Consider the following 15,443-nt stretch of genomic DNA (forward strand, 5'->3'; position numbering starts at 1 on the left):
CTAGGCCTTTTTGAAATTTCAGACTTCTGGCATGACCAACTAACACCTAGCTCTTACATAGTGCTTTTCATCAGTGGATCTCCCTATAAAAGAGGTTAAGCATCATTATCCCTGTTTTCCAGATAGAGAAATGGAGGCAGAGGTGAAGCAATTTGCTTAAGGTTACCCAGCAGGCCATTGGCAAATCGAAGAAGAGAAACTGTTTCCTGAGTCCCAGTCCAGTAATCTATCAAGTGGGTGACACTGCCTCCAAAGTGCAAAATGGATGCTGTGTAAACATTAGCCTTATGGGGGAAATCAGCTCAATAAAGATGGCCTATCTAAAATGTATGGTCTGTGTTTTGTAGCGCACAGGTCATATCTTTTTAAAAAAAATTCACACTTGCTGTTTGGCTGTTATATGCTCCCTAGGCTGTAGACATCTGTGGTATGCCTTTCATTTCTAGTAGGCATGCACACTGCAACCAGGACTGCTTGCTTTAGGTTATTTGAGTGCTGTCAGCTGTCTCAGCTTTACAAAACAGAGAGGAGACATGGGTCCTACATCATAGTCCTATCTGAACTGTGTGTACTTGTGAACACTTCCACAGCCAGTTTTGCATATCAAGATCTATTGCTGCATTCAGAACAAGATGGATTGTATTTATTTTATTTGTATGCATAGATCTGCACCTAAAAGTCCATGACTGTCAAAGCTACTTAGCTATGTTAATGGCATAATTTAGTGAACCAGAAATTATGTACAGTATGTACTATTTATGTATTGCATTCTTGGTGTGGCTAATCAGAACAGATAGAAATTGTCAGGGCACTTTCTGTGGGGATCAGTTTTCTCTTGGCTACACTAGAGGATTCTGGCATGGCAAGAGGCTGCTGTGCTTTGTTACACACCTCACAAGAGTTTGCAAGTATTGCTAGCATTTGTTTGGGGCAAAGTTCACTTCCTCTGTGTTCTCTATTGTTTTGTTGTTTGCTTTTTCAGTGTTAAATAATGTTGTAGCTGTGCAGTTGCAAAAGGTCTTTGTCCTCCCAACACAGTGCTGTTCAGTGATCGCTCTAGGCAATGTCTTCTGTACTCTTGATTGCTTTCTTATAGTTACAGAAGCTGCAATAACTAAAAATATGTACTCAGTTTTTTATATGGGACAATGCATTCAGTCGTCAAGCTTTTTCATGTTGAAAATAAATTAAATGGTGTAGCCATTGCATAATACTGCTGACACACATGCTGTTTCATACATTGATATGCCATAATTTGGATGGCTTCCATTTTTTAAAAGGTATCGCACCTCTCCTCCTGTAAACTGGTATTCCCACACACCTCCACTTTGAAGACCTATGGTAGGAACACTAGAATGTCTACCCACAGTGCTCTGGTACTGCAATGATTGCAGGCAATGTTGTGTATGGTGTAGAGCAGTGGTGCATCAGAAACAAAATGGCTAACATGGACATACTGCACCATGACAAATAACCATGGTTCAAATGTCCCAAGGATACTACAAGAGGGTGAAATTCTCTGGCACTGACAAAACTTCTAAGACTCATTCTGTTACCTAGCACAGTGGCACTGAGTTTAGCCTGCCACAACTGCATCTTGAGATTCTTTCAGAAAAGATATGGCATCAGATTTGTGTCTAAGAATTAAAGTCTGAGTACAGATGCTGCACACACAAAATACTCAGTAATTAGACACTGAACAGTGAGGGAATTTGAATAGATAACTTCTGGTACCCTGTGCAAAGCAGCTGTGGGGAGGGCGTTTTCAACATTACCCTTGAAATGGCTTCCTGGGATTGAGATGACCATCACTGATTTCTTCCCTCCCCCCCCCCCCATGTTAATATGATACAAATAGGCCAAGCAGTATAGTTCAGCTGTTCTCAAACTGTGGGTTGGGACTCCAGAGTGGATTGTGATCCCATTTCAATGGGGTCACCAGGGCTGGTGTTAGACTTGCTGGAGCTCGGGGCTGAAGCCTAAGCCCAGTGGGCTTCAGCCGCAGGCAGTGGGGCTCAGTTTACAGGCCCCACTGTCCAGGGCTGAATCCCTTGGGCTTTGACTTTGGTCCTGGCCCCCCACGAGGGAAGTGGGGTTCAGGTAGGCTCAGACTTCATTCCCTTCTCCTGGGGTCATGTAGTAATTTTTGCAACCTCAAAAGGAGGTTGCGGTGCAATGAAGTTTGAGAACCCCTGGTCTAGTTATTAAACCACAAAAGTGAGAATTTGGACTCTTGGATTGTCTTTCCAGTTCCACAGTTGACTTTCAATGTAATCTTTATAGCATTATTCGAACTATATTACAATAGTCATGAACCTTGATTCATATTTGTACAACATGTAGAGGCTGGAGAAGTATTAAACATATAGTGCAATATAGCTTCTACTTAGACTCTTCTGTAGAATCCAGTACTACTGAGGTGAGGTGGTTCTTGTTTTTCTGGTGGCCCTGACCCAAGAAATGATCAAAATTCTCCTAAGACCAAATAAATCATGTGGTCAAAATCCAAGGAAATCTGCTATGCTCATTGAACTGACTCTGCTCAAGAAAACAGGACTCTAGAAGAACCACAAACAGTGCTATACAGCTCACTTCCATCCATTGGGATCCTAGTTTTTCAGCTTGAAAGTCAGTTCAAAGAGCAATTTTGGGCCTGACTTTTTTCACCACAAGGTGGCACCCGGCCTCAAGATTTAAATTTAGAGTGGCTGATACTTCAGCACAACTGCAAAGTCCTCTGAGCACCAGGAGGCAGAACACGTAGTTGAAGCACTTATTACAGTTTTTAATAATGGATGTGTGCTAGTTTAGATTTGGGTGGACGATCAAGGACAACGCCATGCAGGGGATCAGCCTGAGTCTTGCCTTCTCCTTTATTCATCCACTCTCTGGGGACTAGAGAGTGCTGATGAAGCAGTGTTCTGAGGATGAGGCTTCCCTGGTAATCCAAGAGTAGCATCTGGCTGTCCTTGTAGTAGGGAAGACCATTGTACTGATGGTCTTCATCTGTCGTACACTCCCCCCAATTTAAAAAGGTGCAGCAGAAAAGGGAGGACTAGGACACTAGATCTGACTTCCATACCTCTCACTGTTCAAAACAAGTATCATCTCTTTATATCCTAGAGGCATATTCTGCAGTCACAACAATATGTTTGTCAATTACTTCTAGAAATGCTTTTTCCCTTAGCCTGATCACAAGCATAGGATAGTGATGACTCTAGCACATTTAAAAGTTATATGCTATAATAACATCAGAATCTCCTCTCTTATGATGACCTCACTGTAGAGACATGTGAAAAACTGTCACATAGTGGGATGGTCCTTTAAGGGCTTAGCCTTCCAGTGACTATTCAGCTGGTGAAATAAAAGGTCAGCAAGCAGCTCCTTTAAGGGTAAGAGTGCAGGGAGGCAGCTGCAGGGGATCTTGGGTCAGGTCTTGAGCCCCAACAGCTGGTTAATACCTGTTGTCTAGGCAGCTGCAGCTGCCCTAGGAAGGGGCTAGGTGGCAGGACCTGGTTTAGCTGCCTTGCTTGAGGTTGTTGTTAATCAATACATTGACCTTTCAGAAAAGGGAATGAAATACTGACACCAGTGGGAGCCTCACTGATGCACTGACTGGTGAAGTGATCTGCTGGTTTACATGAATGGGGAGACTGCAGTAGTGGCAGGATTGGACGGGGGGGTAGGGTTGCCAACTTTCTAACTGCACAAACGTGAACCGTCTTGCCCTGCCCCTTCTTCAAGGCCTCCTCCCCTGCTCACTCCATCCCCACTCCCTCCATGGCTTACTCTCCCCACCCTACTCCTCACATTTGCTGGGCTGGGGCAGGGGGTTGGGGCATGGGAGGGGATGAGGGCTCTGTCTAGGTGTGTGGGCTCTGGGGTGGGGTCATGGATGAGGGGTTCAGTGTGTGGAAGGAGGCTCCAGGGTGGGGCAGGAAGTTGGGGTGATGGAGGGGTTTGAGGTGCAGGCTCTGGGAGGGAGTTTGGGTGCAGGAGGGGGTTCTGACCTGGGGTAGGAGTTGGGGTGCAGGAGGGGGTAAGGGGTGCAGGCTCCAGTTGGGCAGCGCTTACTTCAGGCAGCTCCTAGAAGTGGCCGACATGTCCAGCGCCTAGGCTTGGGGCAGCCAGGCGGCTCTGCGCACTGCCCCTGCCTGCAGGCACTGCCTCTGCAGTTCTCATTGGCTGCAGCTTCTGGCCAATGGGAGCTCCAGAGTTGGCACTCAGGCTGGGAGCAGCACACAGAGATCCCCTGGCTTTCCCTGCACCTAGGAGCTGGACATGCCAGCCACTTCCAGGAGCCATGTGGAGCCTGGGCAGGTAGGGAGCCTGCCTTAGCCCCACTGTGCTGCCAACTGGACTCTGGCCTATTAAAATCTCCCTGATTGCCTTTAAGAGTCACCAGGACATTGAGGCCAATTATGGGAGACTCCCAGCCAATCTCGGAGGACTGGAAACCCCTAAGGGGTTTGACAGGTTCGCCCAGAGGATTCAGGGTGCCTGGGGCAAAGCAGGGGAGCTGTGGCGCTTGCACTCACCCGGCAGCGGTCCGGGTCTTTGGCAGCATTTCGGCAGTGAGGAGCCCTTCAGTCGCTCCACATCTTGGCAGCCCTGAAGGGCCCCCCGCTGCCAAAATGCTGCTGAAGACCCAGACTGCCGCTGGGCCAGGGCTTGCAGGGCCCCGGGCCTGGGGCAAATTGCCCGACTTGCTCCCTCCCACTGGGCAGCCCTGGGGTTTGAGGAGACACTGTTACATAAACCTTTTAAGAAAGCTGCTTTTCTCCTTTAGTTTCAGCCATTTATTACCTGGAAAGGGATAAGGTCAGCTCTGTAATAAAGGCTCACATTTGCACCTTATGAAATTGAACTGCTGCTTTTTTTTTTTCTTTTAAGTTTCTTTGCTAAGATTCAGCTAATTTATATTTTAGGCTAACTCACTGGGATTAAAAAGATCATATGGAGTGCTGAAGTGGTTGGGCTCCACTTCCTGTAGCAGGATCCTGTATGAGAAGAAAAATAAGGCCCTAGAGCTCTCACTTTCTGAACACATAACTGAATCATTTTATGGAGAAGGTCTGCGTTTGGAATGCATCCCAAGGAGTCATTTCACTTACTCTTCCCAGAATCCTCAGGTAGGCCCTGAGCTTTGATCATGCTGCACAGTAATCAGCTTTTAGGAGGAGGGAGAAGCAGAGAGTTGTTTTACAGGCTTGACCTAAAGCTGGGACCAGCTCTGCTTATTAACACTTTCAGCTCCTGCCCATTGTAGCAGCAACGGAATTAGACAGTGTTTGCTGATGGTCAGCTTGTGAGCACATTACTCACGCTGGTGAGCAGTCGTTGCCATGACTAGTTGCATGGGATGTAAAAGCTCACCCATACAAGCTGGCTCTCAAGCAGCTGCAGTGCTGTAGGTGTGCTTACTGTTTCAGGATGAGCTTCCTTCCTGCATGACTAGGACGGCACCATGGATACTGCAGCTAGTCACCAGCTCTAGCACCTTTTGCACCTCCCCACATCTAAAGGCCCTCACCAGCTCTAGCAGTAGAGCAGAAACAAGCAAACTGTTTCTATTGGTGCTGCACTGAGCGTGAGTCTAGTAACTATAGCGTTCTCTCTCCTTGCTGACTTCTACCTAGAGTTTGAAGAATTGGAGTCTTTTTTTGCCTTCTTGATTCTATCCACAACCCAGGGAAACCAGTTTTCCCTCCAAAATCCCTACTCCTAAATAACCACCCACACCAAGCAGGTGAGACCACTAGTGGTTGAAGGGACTCACTCACCTCAAGAACCAGTAAGAACCCATTCTCCAAATGACTAAACTGGATTTGTATGCTAACTTCCCCTCCACTCATGCTCCTGATGTTGAAGGAAACATGCTGTTACCAGTGCTGCTACTAGAGGCTGGAATCAAAGTAGCTGCTGCCCGTGAGGGACAGCTGCTGAGTAGGGAAGCCCCTGTGAGGAGCAAGAGTGAGTTGAAAGAAATGGAAGTAGAGTTTGGATTTGGAGGTTTAGGTCTGTGCTTGGGGTGGAATGCAGAGTATGAAACTGAGCGACTATTGGAGTTTGAGGGGGCAGAAGGGGAAGAAATACTTTACCCAAGGAATGTCAGCTGTATTGGTGACAGAAGCAGAACATTTTTGAGTGAGCCTCTTGTTTAAAAGTTGGCAGCACATCATGTGAAGTGCTGAAAAGAGTGATGCACAAAATACATAAATGATTACTATAGAGGGCTGAAAATTTTTCAGCTAAATAAAACCTTGATCAAAACTAAAAAAATTGGTGCAAAACCAAAAAATCATGATCGTCTTTCCTTTTCCCAACAGTGTTAATAAAAATGACCAACATTCTTGCAAGAGAAGTTGCTGTATTTTCTACATGAAATAATGTTCTTTACTTTGCTCACATTTTTCTGTCCACCTTCTTTACACCAGTGACACTGATCAATAGCCTAAGAAATGGGTGTATAAATGAGCAGAGAGATGATAGCTACAGTGTTCTGAGGGAAGAAAAGCTACCACAGCTGCTAAATCTGTCCTTGTTTGCTGGGAGTGATCTGCTCTATTATTGGCCATTTTCTGATTAAATCAACAGGAGTTTTTCTACTACTTTGAGTAGTCATTTCCACTGTGGGAAAGTAGTGTGAAATGTTACCAAATCTGAATTCTCCCCTCACATGCACCACTGGTAGCGTTTTACATTCTTTTTCACACTCACTGTTCAAAGTGCCAGGCACTGGAGAATCACACCCACAAGGTTTGCAGCTGTACAATTGGCTTGGGGGAATGAGGGGAACCTTAATTAGTGAAAAACAAAACAGCTGTGGCTCTTCTGTAAATGAGATTAACTCTCTTCTTGATGTTAATTTTTTTCTAAGAAATGAAGAGGAAGAGAGAAATAAGGTTGTACATACCATTCTGTATAGTCTGATGGAACACTTTTCAGAGGACCTATCTCAATATTTTCTCTTGAGAAACAATGAAATGCATTTTGGCACAAAACATGATACTTCTCTTTTCTTTTATTATAGAGTTATTTTACTGAATGGAAAATGGGCAGTGTTTGCAGACAATGTGCAGTGAATTCCTCACCCCCATCCCTCTTCCCTTGCTTGGAAAGTTAGATTAGTATTTGTTCGTGAATGTACTACTTGTGAAATGTGTTGGCTGGATAACTCCGGAGACTGAAGTGTTCGTTCGTTCGTTCTTTCTTTCTTGTGTATCATGATGCTAAATATTGTCTCACTGGCTAAATCTACACTGCAATTAACTGTGGTGTAGACATTTGGGCTCAGAATGCAGCCTGGGCTCTAGGATTCTGCGAGGTGGGAGAGTCCCAGAGCTCTGGCTGCAGCCTAAGCCCAAATGTCTACACCACAGCTAAACAGCCCCTTAGCCTGAGCCCTGTGAGCCTGAGTCAGCTGGCACAGGCCTGCCACGGGTCTCTATTGGCAGTGTAGACGTACCCGGTATTACCTTGCACTCCTCCATCTGTCTGTATCTATCTGTTGTCTCTTGTCTTTTATATTTAGTTTGTAAGCTCTTGAGGCATGGACCATCTTTTTCATAGATGTGAAGTCCAGTAGGGACCATTGTGATCATCTAGTGTGACCTCCTGTCCAAACACAGGACATAAACTTCCCCCAAAATAAGTCCTAGAACATATATTTTAGAAAAACACCCAATCTTGATTTTAAAATTGCCAGTGAAGGAGAATCCACCACAACCCTTGGTGAATTGTTCCAATGGTTTATTACCCTCACTGTTAAAAATGTACATCCTCTTTCCAGTCTGAAGTTGTGTAGCTTCAGTTTCTAGCCACTGGATTGGGTACAGCGGCACCTCCAGGCACCAATGCTCCAAGCATGTGCCTGGGGCAGCAAGCCACAGCGGGCAGCCCACTGGTCGCTGTGAGGGCGGCAGTCGGGCTGCCTTTGTTGGCGTTCCTGTGGGAGGTCCCCCGGTCCTGCGGCTTTGGCAGCGATTTGGCAGCAGGTACGCCGAAGGCATGGGGCTGGTGCACCTCCCGCAGGCGTGCTGCCGAATCCGCGGGACCGGGGACCTCCCGCAGGCATGCTACCGAAGGCTGCCTGCCTGTCGGGCTTGGAGTGGCAAAAAAGCTAGAGCTGCCCCTGACTGGATATCACCTTTCTCTGCTAGACTGAAGAACCTATTTTCAAATACTTGATCCGTATGTAAATAAGCATAGGCTGTAATCAACTCACCCCTTAACCTCCTCTTTGTTAAGCTAAATAGATAGACTCAAGGAACTCAGTCACTCTAGGGCATATTTTCTAATTTTTTAATCATTCCTGTGGTTCTCCTCTGAACCCTCGCCAATTAATCAGCATCCTTCTTAAATTGTGAACACCAGAACTGCACGCAGTATTCCAGCAGTGGTTGCACCAGTGCCAATTACAGATGTAAAATAACCTCTCTGCTCCTATTCTAGATTCCCCTGTTTATGCAGCCCATGATCCCATTAGCTTTTTTGGCCACAGTGTCACACTGGAAACTCATGTACAGCTGATTATCCACCATGACCCCCAAATCTTTTTCAGAGTCACTGCTTCCCAGAATAGAGTCCTCCATCCTATAAGTGAGGCCTACATTCTTTGTTCCACAATGTCAAAATGCACATTGCATGCTTGCACCCAGTTTACCAAGTGATCCAGATTGCTCTGAATCAGTCACCTGTCCTTTACATTATTTACCAGTCTCCTAATTTTTGTGTCGTCTGCAAACTTATCAGTGATGCTTTTATGTTTTCTTCCAGGTTATTGATAAAAATGTTAAATAGCATAGAGCTAAGAACCGATCGCTGTGAGACACCACTGGAAACGCACCCACTCGATGATGATTCCCCATTTAGTTACATTTTGAGATGTATCCGTGAGCCAGTTTTTTTATCTATTTAATGTGTGTCATGTTAATTTTATATCATTCTAGCTTTTTAATCAAAATTTAGTGTGGTAGCAAGTCAAATGCCTTTCAGAAGTGAATTATATCAACACAACTACCTCTGTCAACCAGACTTACTATTTCATCAATGAAAGATATCAAATCAGTTTGACAGAATCTGTTTTCCACAAACCACATGTTGATTAGCATTAATTACATTACCCTGCTTTAGTTCTTTATTAGCGGAGGCCTGTATCAGCTGTTCCATTATCTTGCTTGGAATTGATACCAGACTGATAGGTGTGTAATTGCCTGGATCATCTCATTTACCATTTTAAAAAATTAGCACAAATTAACTTTTTTCCAGTCTTCTAGTACTTTCCCAGTGATCCAAGATTTACAGAAAATCAACATTAATGGTCCAATGAGTGCCTCAGCCAGCTCTTTTAAAACTCTTGGATGCAAGTTATCTGGATCTGCTGGTTTAAAAGTATCTAACTTTAGTAGCTGCTGTTTAACATCCTCCAGAGATACTAGTGGAATGGAAGGAATGGTATCATTATATGATGAGACTATATCATCTGTTTTTTCCCCAAATACAGAACAGAAATATTCATTGAACACTTCTGCCTTTTCTGCATTATTATTGATCATTCCACAATTTCCATCTAGTAATGGACCAATACCATTGTCAAGATTCTTTTTGATCCCAATATATTTTTAAAACTCCTTGTTGTCCGTTAAGTCTGATGGCCATAGTTTTCTCCTTGTGTCCCTTGGCTTCCTTTATCAGTTTTCTACAATTTCTAACTTCTGATTTGTATTAATTGCTATCAACATCCCCTTTCTTTCATATGTTATATATTATTCTTATTTATTTATTTTCTACAGCTATCTTCACTTCCCCTCTAAACTAGTTCATTTTTTAAACCAGCACAGCCTTTTAACTCAGTTGTGAGATTATGCCTTTTTGGGGCATCTAGTAAGGTGTTCTTAGATTATTCCCAATTATCATTTACATTTTTATGATTAAATTATCTCTCCCAGCTGATTTGACTCATAATAGTTTTTAGCTTTCTGAAATTGGTCCTATTAAAGCACCAAGTACAGTATACTCCCATTTATCCAAACCTCTGCATTCTCTGATCCTCTGCTTTTTCTGAATCTTTTCTTTGGGCACAAGGAAGGGATTTGAATAATGCAGAGGTTTGGAAAATAAAGAGGAGACCTCTGGATAGGACTGTGAGGTGGAGAAGGACAATGAGCGTTTAAGGCACCCTGCTGCTGAATGGATCCTGCCCCCTCAATTTATCCAAACTCCCAGTTAGCTGAATAAAATCCAGGCCCCTTGTGCAATTAGGATAATCAGCAGTATACTGTATATATATTACTGGTCTGGACTTTGTTCTATGTGCACCTTATAAATGTGATCAAGTCATGATCACTTGTATCTAAGCTACCATTAATTTTTAGTTCTTTGATCAGTTTCTTCTTTATCTGTTAAGATAAGGTCTAATGTAGAATTCCACCATGTTGGCTGCAACACTTTTTGAGTTAGGAAATTATCTATTATGTTTAGAAATTCCAAGGATGTTTTAAGACTAGCAGCATGAGACCTCCAGCATGTGTCACTCAAATTGAGGTCCCCCGTGATCACACAGCTTTTTTTTTACCTACATGTTATAGATAGGTGCATAAAGAGATGGTCATCTTGTTCCCTAGTGTGATTTGGTGGTCTGTAGGAGACACCAACAATACGTAGTACTCCATCTTGTCATTCCTATGCTACTAAGGCATCTTGGGCATTATCTGTTAGGACATTGATTCATAAGCATTCAGGATCAATTTGCTCCAAGTTATCAGTAATTCGGAAACAGTTAATGCCATTTTTGGCATAGAGTGCCACTCCTCCTCCCCTTTTGCTCATTCGATCCTTCCTAAATAAGTTGTAAAGATTGATTTTAATAGTCTAACCATACGAATCATCCTACCAGGTTTCAGTAACACCAATCTGCAGTTGCATAATTAGAGGAAGCGTTGAGATTGAGAATAAGGATAATTTTTCAATGACTGCATCAAGCTTATTCCCAAACATTGTGTCTTGCAAAGAGATATGGAAGTGCCACCACTGGTGTGTTGTACAAGGTTATTGTCTTAGATATCTTTAGTCTAAAATTTGAACTATTTTATGCTCTTTCCATCTGATGATGTCTTGACCCAAAAGCGGGGCTGCAGGGAGGGCTCTAATCTCGTAATAGGGATCAATTTGGGGTAGGCATTTCTTTCATCCATCAAATGTTTCTGAATCATAAAACGAATTGTAACTTGTTTACTTTTTCACAGTTTCAAAACTAAATGCTGTGCAATTATATGCAGTTCCTTACCCAAAATTACCTGAAACATTTAGCAAGGTTATGTCTGCACTGTAATTAAGCTCTCGTGGCTTGGCCTGTGCCAGCTATCTCTGGCTAAGGGACTGTTTCATTGAAGTATAGATGTTCAGGCTCGGGCTGGAATCTGTGCTCGAGGACCCTGTGAGATGGGAGGGTGACAGAGCCCAGTCTGCAGCCTGAGCCAGAAAGTCTACACCGCAATTAAACAGCTCCTTAGCTCAAGTGCGAGTCAGCTGGCACAGGCCAGCCGTGGATTCCTAACTGCAGTGTAGACATACCCTCAGACTGTTCTTTTGCCAGCTAATAAATTTCCAAACGCTGCGCAGAAATTTAGCTGTGTATCTCTGATTTATTTGAGTAGGAGCTGACTGGCTGCATGCTGCTTTGAAAATGTAAGGCAATGACTTTTTATCTAGTGCTGCTTACCAAAGCAAAGTTAAAATCAGCCCCTTTCAACATGCTCGGTGTGAGCCCTGGAAACAGCGGCTGCTTGATGTTCTGAGCCAATCTGCCTCAATACAGCTGTTTGCACAGGCATGAAAAAATGATTGTTGGGAATGAGTCTTAGGCTGACAGCAGCCTGGAAACAGCAAACACTCAACTAACTTCACTCCATACTCCATACTAGCATAGGAATGGCAAGAAAACTTCTCACACAGTAAGGGAGCGCTTTCCCTTGAGCACACACATGATTCTTCCCATCCAGTGCAGAGAATATTTTGGTCAATATGATTTTAAAGGGAAGGCCTGACCTTGAGTGTTGATGAGAACCTTGAAGTCAGTGGAAGCTGTTGTGCTCAGCTGCTCTCAGCATTAGGTCCTAATACTGGGTCAGTAAATCATAACTGTGATCACAGCTTGGTACCAGAGTTCAAGGTTAATTATTTAAATGTCATGGTTATCTGGGGGAAGAGAGAGTCCAAATGTGTAGATGTTTGCCAATTCTGCGTGCCCAAATTGCGGCACCTTGTGCTTGACTTTCAGATGGGCTGGGGATGTGCTGCAGTGCTTTATGTGTAATGAAAAAGGTTCCGGGGCAGTGAACAACCAAGCCTAGAAGTGCCGGGGCTCAGTTCTGGCACAAATTAAGCACTGATGTGCTGATCCCATTGACTTCACTAGGCACTGAGAGAGCTCGCACCGCTGAAATTCAGACACCCGATGTCTTAAGTGGAACACAGGGAACACTTCTAAAAATCAGAAACCAAACACAGCTTTATTGCTGATGTATCCCCACTGGCTTCAGTGCATTTACACCAAGGATGAATTCGATCCTTTTGTTTTCATGTTTGCAGCTGAATAAAGTTCAGTTTTCCACTTTTTACTGTAAATATACAATTCTACATGCTCTTAGAACATTTAGGCTGCTATTTGAATCAACTTCAGCAGGGTTCTTATAAAGAAAAAACCCGTATCTCTCAGAGTTGCAGATCTAAAATTCCACACACTTGTTTTGTTACCTGTGTAATTATGGAGACTGAAAAAGTAACTCCATTATTATTCGACGACTGGAGGAGATGCCTGGTACCGAGCACCAGATTTGATGAGAGCAGAATGTCAGACATTGGAAAATCCAAATGCTCATTTTCCTTTAAATATATCAAAGACTAGTTTCTCTGATTTTGCTGTTTTCCATACCAAAATTTTTATGTTCAACCCTACTGGAATGCAGATTAATTATAGCTGCTATTGGTGTCTGGCTTAAATCAGTTTGTTCGATAAAAGGCTTTGTGTAGGCTGCACTTAGGAATTTTAACATCTTTCATAAGGAAACCCTGTATCACAGGATGAAAAGGCACTGTAAATCCGTCTTTCTCTTTCATGTTCACAACAACTCACCCTTGTGGCTTTTTCCATTTCCATGTAGCTGGGGGCAAAACCAGAACTGAATCACTGCATGGGAAAATTACCCAGTTTGTTCTACATCTACAAGCAGAAGCGAGATGTTTCCAGACCCCTTTCTGAAGGGCATTTGGGGTTGATTTTTTTCCCTTTCTTTTCATAGTGTCATCTCAGTGAAATTTTAAATTCAACCTTCACTTAATGCTGTGCTGATTTGCCCCTCATATACAATATAAAGCAGTAGATGCTTCTGGATCTTCACAGTGGTGCTTTCCTGATTGCAAGCACCTTGTGTAGCCTTGATCACAATGGTGAACAAGACAAAAGCTGAAGCAGAGAGCAAAGAAATGTCAGTTTTGTTTCAACCTCCTGTGGCCTTGCACTGAAGAGGGAACTGTTTGTTATGTAGTTAAGAGAGCTTTAAAAAACCAGTTCCGCTTGCTCTGACCTGTATTTAAAGATTCCATTGCCAGTCCTCAGGGATCCATTTTTGACTGAAGAGTCCTATTCTTGGCTCTTAAGAGCTGATATTGTGGTATATATAGCCAAAGGCAGATTACGGTTTTGTGGTGCCCTGGGCCAGGACAAATGGGTGCCCCTCCCCATCACTTCTGCCTGCGGTCTCTTCCCCTCCACCCCCTCCCAGTGTTTCTACTGGGGAGTGGGGTCAGGATGCAGCGGTTTCTCCTTCTCCCCAGCAGGAGCGCTGGGTTTGCGGAGAGGGCAAGCCCCCATGCCCTGACCCTGCTCCCTGGCAGGAGCGCCAGGCAGAGCAGGTTGGGGCGCAGGGGTGCCCATTTTTCTGGGACACCTCAGTTGGCCAGGACCCCTGGGCACGGCCCCCGTTGGCTCAGTGGCTAATCCGCCACTGTATATAGCCCATAACTGTTGTGATTTTAGTTTTGGTATACTACACCTTTAAACTTCTAGGAAACTACTGTCTGCAGAGGCGACTACCATTTTGTGAAGCAAAGCTAATGCAGTATGTTATAGATGAGATGTGCCGTGCACTTCAATGGAGACTTAATTTTTGTTCTGTCTTGTTTAGTTTGTTTCCTTAAATCTAAACAGAACCATTCAGGCTGATATATCACATTGGTGCTCTTTGCATGGAAAAACATATCTCGCCTCTTCATGCTCTGCAGAATAAAGAAAGCTTTGATATGAAGTGTCTTATTCTGAATCTGTTACAGATGTAGCAGCATTTTTTGTGGGGTGGTTTGCCTAGATGGTAGGCTAATCCTGGACAGTGACTCACAGAATTCGTGGAGATGGGACAATCTGTAGTAAGGAACAATGGAGCTGAATAATCAGAGAGGAGACATTTTCAGAAGAACATAAATTTGTCAATTTTTGCCTTTAAAGGTCTCTCTGTCCTTAATTGCTATCGATTTCAATTTTTCCTACTTTAATATGCTCCTGAAAGAATTATGAAACAGCGAAGATAGATAGGTTCATGAGTTTTAGAGCACTCCTACCTTTGAGGAAACTGAGACATTCCATAGTAATCTCTTGACATGTGATTGAGAAAACGACGATTGTTGGAAGACATAATGCCCTAATGTGCAACTAAGTTAGCCTGGCTATTTTCTATCAGGCCAGAATTTGGCATCATTTACTCTATATGAACTTGCTGCTTTTCCCCACCCACACCCTTTCCCTTTTCCATGGTTTTGGTATCCAGTCATGACCTGATTTTCTCTTTTCTCACCTCAACTTTCATGCGATAAACTGTTAGGGCTCGTTCACTTCAGGAGATTCAGTCATTTCCCTTGAGACCTAAATTATCAGAATCATCCTATCTAATGAATTGGATAGGCGACAGGACAAAGAGCACTCTGCTTCTGACACAACAGCTGGAACAAAAGGAGGTAGCGACTGATGTTGTGGAGAGAAGGTTGTTGAAACAAGTTTAAGTGGCTCAGAGTACTTTATTTGCTTTCTGCTGAACAAATCTCTTGATAGCACATTCAGGCATCTGGTATGAGGGCAGCATGTTTGAATTTTCAGTGCAATACCAATGGGCCTCAGCATGCCCAGAATAATCAGACATTGTTAATGATGCCACCCATAGTCAAACATAGCTCTAGTTTAATTAAAAGTAAAGGAAATGTGTTGGGGGCAGTTCGGTGAGCAACTCTTAATGGATTGAAATTACCCAAAGTGCCAGTTAATAGGTTTTGGGAATCCATATGGAAAATGACCTCTTTTTAATGCCTTTTGCTCACAAGATAGGCAAGACCAGAAAGTTACTGTTTTTGAGAAGAGACAATGTATGTGTTCCTTATCTTATATTTCAGGCCAG

Source organism: Chelonoidis abingdonii, chromosome 2 (genome assembly GCF_003597395.2).
Source record: "Chelonoidis abingdonii isolate Lonesome George chromosome 2, CheloAbing_2.0, whole genome shotgun sequence".
NCBI lineage: Eukaryota > Metazoa > Chordata > Testudines > Testudinidae > Chelonoidis > Chelonoidis abingdonii.